Source organism: Macrosteles quadrilineatus, unplaced genomic scaffold (assembly GCF_028750875.1).
Source record: "Macrosteles quadrilineatus isolate MER2022 unplaced genomic scaffold, UCM_ALF_1.0 Scaffold_6__1_contigs__length_79288215, whole genome shotgun sequence".
NCBI classification, from domain to species: domain Eukaryota; kingdom Metazoa; phylum Arthropoda; class Insecta; order Hemiptera; family Cicadellidae; genus Macrosteles; species Macrosteles quadrilineatus.
The window spans coordinates 52,479,433-52,490,126 of NW_026542599.1; positions in this window are offsets into that span (position 1 = coordinate 52,479,433).

The window sequence follows — 10,694 nt, forward strand, 5'->3', positions numbered from 1 at the left end:
TCTTCTTATTAGACGAAACACGCAATGATGAACACTTGACTATGTTTCGGCACGCTACTTTATTATATCTTACTCGTCACAATTGATTAAATAGATGTTGGTGCCTTCTCTAATCTAACTTAATACGCTAAATGTTTTCTTAGAACAACTTGGCGCAGAAACTTTGTAAAGGTGTCTTAAGAAAGTTCTTAGACTGTGGATGAGCCATCAAAAGAGAAACGAAGTCAATTCCCTTGGGGCTCTGCCCCAAGTTAGTTAGTGCTTTGCCTGTAGTTTTTTGGTGTATGGTAAATTACACAAGATAACATTAACCTAAAAATATTGTAGCACATTTCGTTGATATCAGTGTCCTAAATAATAGAATAGTGTCGAGTAACATTAAAATAAATAAACAATAATCCTGATTTAAATGTTTTAATACGACTACAATACATTTGAAAAGTTAACAAAATACATACCATCTTCAATATCAGTGAAAAAGCAATTGATTTATTCCATAATAATAAGCAAAACTAAATTTGCACACTTCATAAAGTTTGAATAATTACAAATGTATAGTACGGCGTTCAAATAAATTATTGTAATTACATCAACAATGAACATAACTTATGCCGGGCATTTTGGGCATGCACTACATTATGGCCATACACTAGTAGAATATTTATTTATATAAAATATTCCGTTCAATTAGAAATATTACATATCTGTTTTGTTATTTGTTAAACGTTCTTAATTCTTAAACATGTAACATTTTAGTTATACTTTATTTCCCCAACCCTTTATTACATAATGAATATAAATAGCATAGTAGTAAATTGTCAAAATATTTTTAATTTCATCATAACGTACTTAAAATTGTTTTGCTCATTAAAATTATTTTTTATAACATAGTTTATTAAAGGATACAATGTGTAATGCATTATTATTTATTAGTGACTAAACAGTATACAATTAAATAAATGTTTTTGGTACTACACAAAAATCTGAAAAGGTTGAGTGTCCATTGAAGTCTAGAGTTGGCAAAAACGTAGCCATTTCAATTTCATCAGTAGCAATTTTCACAAAAACGTTGCTTGGAAAAGCTCCAATACTGTATCAATTGCCAAAGATAGATAAATTCTTTCCTTATAACGAGGATGTTGCGAAAATGGTGATATCTATTCTAGTATCTAAAAATTATTAAAGTGAAATAATAATTCATTCTAAGTTTTGTGTAGGAATGTTCTTTAAGTTTATTTTATTTTAATATCAGATTAAAAAGAAATGAATACAGAATATGGATAAATATGATAAAAATAATAACAGATTGTACAAACCTGCTATGCCCTGCACTTACTGACATTTAAATTCATAAAGAATTCACAATGACATATAGAAAAAAAGGAATTACCGGGAAAACCTTTTAAAACTCCTTACAAACCTATATTTAAAACGATGCACGAATTCGTAAACTTCAGTAATAAAAAACGCTTAACAGTGAGATAAACCGAAACAAAACAAACAGTCAGAACAACTCAGATAAAAGTTGGCTTGCAAACATTAACATTAGTTCAACAGTTGTTATCAGGACTCGCCTTGAGCGAATGATTACAATGCCATTCATCCTTCACTGACGACTTAATTGAAAGTTCATCTCCTTCAAGTTTTAGCGAATTTCCCATATAGGGAATAAGCTGTTACAGTAGGTCTCATGGTGAGACCTAGACCCGGGGCCGATTTACTTTTTCGTTTTGAGGTCCCCAGAGGACAACAACACACTCCGTTCAAATTATATAGGGTGATTCAAAAAGAATACCACAAATAAAAAAAAAATTAATGCAAGAAAAATAATACAACCTTCTGTTGTACATTATTACAAAGAGTAAGTTTATTTAATTGTTTTCATTCACTAACTAGTTCAGATATGTTCAATATGACTCCAGACACCCGAGAAATATCAACCCGACACTCAAACTCGTTCCTCACTTTACGTCCGGAACTTTTCGCTTGCACAAACACCCATGCTCGGTAAGATATTTACACCAACGTTTAATACACCATCTATCAGGAGGTTGAACACCATACTTCGTTCCAAATGCACACTGAACAACTGTCATTCACTCATACAACGCAAAAAGCTTCTGTTGAGCGGTTGTCATCTTAGCATCAACTGACGCTGACTCAAGGGGACAAAAGAGCAGCTAATGAAACTTTATAGCGTACTTAATTCGCAACAGATAGTGCTTAGCTTATTTTTTTTGTAGAGCTTTCAACTCCTAAAGTTATAGTATTAATTTTGAATCACTAAATAAATCACTAATAAATTTATATATGTTATATGTGTCAGTTAGCGCAATTAGAAATATAGGAACGGGGGTTTTTGGGGGGTTTTATTGGCTAAAAATAGTTTATTTTCCATTTTTTACCCTAAAAGGAATTCCTTCCCAAACCATTTTGTAGAGCTTAAACAAATTAATTTTTTATCATGAAGCGTTGTTGTAATCCTTACAGTTAACAAGACAGCGGTTAATAACACAATATATTCATCAAACTTTTCACAACACTAGCCTTTACATTCACGATACACTGAGAATATTAAATTCCACTTAGCGAAGCAAATATGAAATAAAAAAAGATCTCAAAAGTTAATGAATTTCAACGAAAACCCATAGAAAACATTATCTTTCCCATTACTTATAATCTCAGTGTGTATTTGTATTTTAAGACTCTTCTATAAACACTCGAGCCATCACGTAAATTAACTTGTTTTTATGTAAATTGGTCGCTTTGCATGAACATGAATTAAAATAAAATAATAAGCTGATTTCTTAAACATTAACTTGGGAACAGAGACACTTATAGTAAACTATTATAGTACCACCTTTTAAGTTACAGCACAAATTACGTCATTATAAAGCAATAACAACGCATGTGTGTTCTATAGTAAAAATATAAGATGCCAAAATGAAAGTCTGGGATTTAAATGACTAGGTGGAGTAAAAGAGTTTTCTAATTGAATCAATACAACTGACACAAATCCTGATTGTGATTCGAACCACTGATCAGAGAAACCTCTCAGGTTTAATGCCAGGTTTGCTGACTCAGACAGAAAAAAACCTTGATGTGTTTTGGAATATTGTTGACAATTGTTCAAAACAAATTCATCAGGCTTTATTTAAGAAATTCAAAAAAAGATGCATCTAAAGATCAGGGAAGTAACATATAATAGCACAATTATTAGGTAATAGTAGTTTACGCAACGATTGCGTTAAGTGAGTCTTTACGACACGAGTAGAAAATTTAAGGCACGAGCCTTGGCGAGTGCCTTAAAAACTTCTACGAGTGTCGTAAAGACTATTAACGCGAGTTGCGTACACTACTTTACCTACGACCGTTTTTTAATTACTATCAATCTGGATTTAATTACTAACAATCACTACTGATAACTTTTTAGAGAGGTTATGTTTTCGTGTATTGTCATTGCCACTGAAAGTGATGCAACGACTTGTTGTATAATCAGCTGATTTCCTGTAATTACGTGTTTGTTAAACTTCGTTAAAAATTACATTGCTAGCAGCATTCTTACCATAAATAATATTGTATCAGGTACAATTCGGCAAGTATTTAATTTATTTTTGGACTTCCACCAACTTAATTAAGAATACGCGAGTATCAACATGAACAAGTCGGATCAACAATTAAATTGGTCAACTGATCAGCTGATCAGCTGATTAGTTGACGTTCGAAGCATTACAATTTTATTTCTTTTCTCTCAATACTTGAACCTCATTGGTCCGTTACCTGTGTGGATATGAGAAAACTATGCGGATATGAAATGAAACTATGCGGATATGAAAGTAAACAGCTGTAAAGTGAAACTTTTCAATTCTAAGAATTGGACTGAAATGGCTACTTTAAAAAACGGTCGTAGGTAAAGCCTTTTTCTCCATCCTAATCTTTACTGCTTACATATTCCTCCAGATACTTAAATAAATGGCTTAGTATCTTTTCCTCAATCAAAACGTCACGCACGTCCAATTCTAGAATGAGTTGGTGACATAACCACTGAAGTTAACTGTATGAAAGAACATCAAAGTAGTACATTGACTTAAAAATTGATGCACACTTTTACCCAGTTTTAAAACTGAGTAATTGACAAAGTTTTCTATAACTTACTTTTTCCGATTAACTTATTGGTAAATAAAAAATTGCGAGCATTATTATTTGGATAGCAGCTAGTATAATGAAGACGCCAACAAGTACTTAAGCTATTTGATCTAACGTTTCTGCACTTCGTGCTATGGCGTAGTGTGACCGTAAACTGATCATCAGGGTTGGCACGAGTCTTGAAGCATTAGGTAACATGTTGAGACCTGAAGAGCCGAAAATAATTATCACATGTTTTTTCCAACACAGTAGGAAATATTTTGTCATGGACAATCCTTGTATCTGGAGTCATATTTGCGATTAATGCCTACCTCCTGCGTGAGTAAAATATTGTGTAAAAAATCTTAATTTTGAATTCTTTGATGAGTTATGGCCTAATAAAATAAAACGTGTAATTGGATCGTAATTAACTAACTGTATCCATGATAGGTCGATAGGTGCAAATGATTTGTAATCACTGAGATTCTACATGTGTGTTTGTGTCGGTGTATCAGACATTTAGACATGTGTTTCAGGTCTTCGTGTTCTACTATACATCGTGTGCTCGACTATATCTGATACGTCACAAATGACAGCTCTTTGAGATATTTCCCTGTGTTGTGCAACCCTAAACATGTGTAACATCACTTGGTTGTGAGACACGTGTCATGTGATATTTATAATCGCTTGTCTTTTGCCAAAATTAGTACGAGTAGCGATTAATTTGTCGTGTTTATAGTTCAACGTTAAAGACTTTTTTGAAATTTATACTTTATACTTTATTCAAAAAAGTGACCATAAGAACGTATTTAAGTTAAGTAATAGAAATGAGTGTAGGATGAGTGGTGCGATCTTTTAGTCTTGTTAGTGACTAAGGCCTACAGCTTTGTTTCAGTGCGTCAAGACTCAAAGGTGGTCAGTTCAGGACGAATCCGAGTGAAGGATGAATGGACAATTAAATGAACAGGTTATCTGAGTTTACATAATGCTCACAAAGTAGTCAGAAATTGCCCATTCAATCCTGATTAGAGTCTAAAAATCTTAATGGTTCAATACTGATCACTGTAAAATCCTTAACTTGTAACAAATAATCCTTGATCGTGGCTTAAGAACCAGCTAAGAATTACCAGTAAGAAACATGACACCTAATTTATTCAACACAAATTGTTCACTCATATTCCCACTAAAATGCGCACCCCAGAATGTTGGTGCCATAAAAGTCTTTATGTGTTTCCAATATATTTTGGCATCCTCAGGAAGACGGGAAGATTTAGTATATCCATAGCACAACCCGGCGAGTTAAGTCGTGGCATCTTACGAACAGACGCGTATAGTTCACCTACAGGGGTTCGCACTAGTGTAGAGGATGTAAACAACACATAAAGTAATTAGTGGTATGGTTCCGATCATCTTTGGCATAATTCTAGTAAAATTGTTATCAAGCTACACCACACATGGTACAAACTTAAAGTTCCCGCCAAAATGTTTACACTCCCGCGCGGGGTCATCCACCTTGCTACCAAACCACAAACTAAGAGCTAAGACTACAGGGTAAATCAAATGATTCACCGATTTGAAGAGAGTGCATCTATTTAAAATTAATTTTTAATAATTTAAATGTGTACCAAAATTCAACAACTTACAAATTAACTACGTCACATCACGAGGGTCCGAATGCAATCGTTGGTGGTAAATATTAAGAGATAATAAGGTATTTTACTCATTTAAATATCTTCTACTCGTGATGATAATGATCCAAGTTGGCCTTCAGGGAAAACATCTCAGATAATAAATCAGGACTGCCTCACGAGAAAGGAAGTTGAAACAAGGGGTGACCCAGATATTGATCCGGGAATGTACACCCTGTTTGATTATCTTTCCAGCACCCTATAGTGGGGAAACTTCCCCCCCGTGATAATTCAGGACTGACTCGCAAAAGGAGTGTAGAAGAAAGATGGAAAAATTAGTAACAGAACTATATCCTAGATTTCACAAACTGTTTTTTTTATCTCTTTAGCTGTATCATGTAGGATATGTTATCCGGGAATGTACATAACTACTGTTGATTGTTTCTTTAGCATCCAGGCATATATGTCAGAAGCCCGTTTTTACTGAACCTTGAACAGGTTAAAAAACAACCAATAATAACTAAACAATAACTTAATAATAATAACTAATAATAAGAGTAATATAACTTAACAAAAGTTTGTGTAAATTATGTTGAGAAGTATTTCGTTGTTGAAGCTTTAATGATATTTTCACCACACTATGATGTTTTTGGCTGTATTACATTCGTCAATTGCAGGCTGAAAGTTACGTTTTGCTGGCTATGCCAGCTGTCATCGTAATTTGGGGACCGAGCAGGTTTTTACAGCCCGGGGCCGGAAAATCAGCTGTCCGCTTACTTACTTAAAACATGAATGCATTTTAAATTAAAATCCATCTCGACTTCATCTCGAACTTAAAAACTATCTCGAGCCGGCAAAACCTCATTTTCGGCCCTAGGTACGAAATATACTATTACGTCTTTAGTTATGAATTATTTTAAATACACTAAAGTATTTTGTATCTTAGATGTGAATTAAATGGGTAGATTCATTTAAAACCCCTTAGAAAAGACAAACTTTAGCTTATTAAACGTAGCTCTGTTCTATATTAACCAGTTAAGGTATTAACCTCACAATGATCAATCACTAGTGACAGACTTCCACCTCAGCCTCAATGTCCAATAACATCACTGTCTATCAGTGTGAAATACCGCCCAACAATATCCAACAAAGTCAATAACATGGATTACTTTCTTATAAAAAATACCTTCGATGGTTTAAAATTCAAATCAAATCATTTATCGCTTTATTTGACCACAGTCTACATTTTGATGAAACTACCATCCTTTGATTTGTTGTTATTTATTGAACAATGATTGTACCAGGAGTATAAAATATGTACATTTTCTTTTCTTTTTAAGGTCTTTAAGAACAGGTTTTAGGAAATTTACCCATAAGAACCTAAACACCGCATCAATGTTCATGTTTTTCCGTTAATACTTACATATTAAAATAGTAAAAAAATGTGGTGTCAACCACGTCATCCATACCAACAATAAAATAATAGCTGTAGAACACTTGAACATTGATTAATCTACATACATTTATTATCTACATCCACATTTACATAATTATACCATTGTAAATTATTAGAGTTTACTTCAAATTCGGGTTTCAATTTTGTTTTTCTAAATAGTTAATAAATTGATTTAACTCTTTGTGAATCAAAGTGTAAATTTAATTTTGGTCAAATTGAAATCTATTGAGGGTAGTTTCTTGGCTAGCATAACGATTTTGATGCAAGGGGACCGTGTTCGAACCCCTATTACGACAAAAAAATTTTAAAACTTTGGCTTAATCGGCTTTAAACTCTTTTGTGATAATTTTGTACAAAACACCACGAACTAGGACAATAAATTAAAGTGAGCAAAAGAACTAAAAGATTTGACTATACACGTTTCTCACTCTGGACATTTTTCGTATTACGTCATAATGTAACAGCAGAATTGAATACGTTATACTAGAGGTTTACCACTGTTTTTCAATCAATTAAGACATTATTTACACAAACATTTTGCTTGTTACTGAAAGTAGAGATCATAAGCATACAATTCCATACGCGTAGTTTTTAACATTTTTAACAACAAAAGGACCTTTATCCACATTCATGCATTTTCTATAGTCCGAGGCCAGATAGTCATTGTATTGAGTCCAAAGCATTTTCCTCTCTCTCTCTCTCTCTCCCCCTCTCTCTCCCTCTCTACCTCTCTCTCTCTCTCTCACAAACGCTCTGGAGCCAGGCTTTGCGATAAAGTGTCAAACGCAGGGTGACATCGGCGAGTGGTGAAAGGTTATCATGGACCGAAACCTTTCACATGTTGGGCATAAAATAAGGCTTTAAAATGTAATCCGCTGTAGTAAATTTCAAACATATAATATCAGTAAAAATCTTCCGATAATTTATTTAAAAACATATTGTTGTTATGAAATAATTTTTAAATACAAAACTTTTTTTTAACAAAACATTTTTTATTGCACTAAAAAGTAGAAAATAATTTATTAATATGTGTTAAGTATAAATACTTGTAGGATTTAAAACGAAAAACGCGGGGTGCATGCAATAGATAATTTACAAATTACCTTCACCTATTGCACTAATGTATTATTCAATTTTACAACTTTTGACTATTTTCTTTTCAGCAAGAAACTGGTTCTTCCGTTCAAATAACTATACATTTTACTAAGGTTTGTACTTACGTACTTACGTCTAGTAGACATTTTAACGACCATCAACTCACCTACCTGCAAAAACAAAAAAACTTAATTTAATCGTTACACATAAGATTTGTGCGAATCTATAGATACATAATTAAACTAATAATAGCCTACTAGGATGTCCAATCAATACCAACACATATATACATATATATGGTATATTATGTTTTTTTTACTTCATTACAGTTTCACATTGGCAAATCAATTTAGCTTTATGATTACTTATTACCGACTAGGTTACGGTGTAATACAGTATGATTGTTTTATGTAGTCTAAAACTGGAACAAAGGTTTACATCCAATTGTGTCAAGAGCATGACGCAAAATTACAAATGATTACAGCCATAAATATCTAATTAGGGCCCTGCCAAAGAAGTACTTATTTATAAGCGAAATTTTTACCTCAATGTTATATTCCTAGAAACGGTTAGATAGTGAAACCAATCGTGTAGGCCTGTACGTGATTCATTTAATAATTAAAAAAATTATTGATACAAGGAAAACCGTTGTGTAATTTTGCTTATTTAAAGTTGTTACATAGCAAATTGTATTTTGTATACGTGGTTCATATATGCCATGCAATATTTGCACATTTGTTCCAAAAATGTGATTGGAAAAGTCCAATATTCCGGGCTCAATGGGGCCTCACAATCAATTACAATTAATTTGTGTTTCTACGACGCAGTGGACGAGTCATAGTAGGCGGCGTCTCTTGCTTATTAGACAAACACACGCAATGCCATACAACACTTGATGATAACCAAACACGCAATTCTGTCCATCCTACTTGGCAAAATAGAGTAAATAAGAGATATAGTTTTGCCTTTGGATACACGCTAAAACAGTTGTTTTTTACCATGTACAATTCTTCCCAAACTTGATCGGATGTTTGAATGGAAAAGAGTGGATAGAATGAGTATCAGATGTTTTGGGAGAGTCGGAGAAAACATACTTAGTCAACAGATATACCGAATAAACTAATATTTATATGCAAGATTAGCACGGGTTGAGGGACGTCACAAGTTTTCCCTGTTTTAAAAACAGTAAATAGATACCGATTTTTTTCCATCTGAGATTTTTTTAAAGACGCTATTTTAACTATTTGTAATGTTTCAGAGTTAAAAAATAATTAATCTCTAAGTTTCGTGTAGGAAGAGCGTTTTAGTGTTTTATTTTATCGAAAGTTGCAAATACAGAACTTAATATAGGGGAGACAAAAAAAAACAAGACATGTATAAAATAAATTGTTGTTAAAAATTGTGTTATATTTTAATGGCATTGTTTCAATTGCTATCGTGTTTTACTCCAAGTTTGTTTTATTAATAAGTAATAAAGTTCTGAACTTAGCTTCACCTCTGATCCTTCAATATCCATAAACTCTAACGTCGCTGTTAGGAATTTAAATATAACTTTCTCTGTTTTATACATATTAAATCTGTATCGGATTTTGGTCCGACCCAGTATCAATTATCAATGAGAACCAAGTTTTAATTATCACTTTAAATAATGTATATAAATTACAAAAACAAGATATAGATTTTAATTATATTCACTTCATTTTCCAAAGTAGGGAGTGATAACGGAAGGAGGAACTGACCTTATTCCCCCCAAAAATTCCTCTAAATAGTCCCCTTTAGTCAAATTTCAAATATCAACAGCCCTTACTGATGGCCATACTTAGAGAGCTATTCTACGAAGAAAAGATAAATTTCACAGTTTGTATTCAAACAGTTTTCTACTTTTGTATGTTGTGTGTTTTAGTATATGCGGATCAAAACCAAGAGCCATTATGCAAAACGTTCTTTGAGTTGAGTACTCAAATTGGAAATATTCTTTAAGGATTATCTATTAGTTCTATTAGACCTAAAATAAATTCTCTACTTCTACCTGAGTTAAGATACGTTAGCTATTTCGATGGGAATAGCTCATTTTTCTCCAAACTGAGGAATTCAACTTAATATCTCACCACATATCCCTCCAAATATTTCGTTCTCTTTCTGAAAAGGACTTCGGTTAAGTGATAAAGTGTCAAAAGCAAGCGCCTTTAGTAAATGGATTGTGGGAATAATAGGGATTACAGGATATCTCAAAAGAATGCCAGCTCTTTATAATAACTATTGAAATAAATAATTCTATAATTTAAATCCTCTAATTTTAATATAATTCAATTTTATATTCATTGCATCTAAGTGTTAAACGTTAATGGTTTTTATCATCCCTATCCGTTATGTGATTTGTCCTATTTACT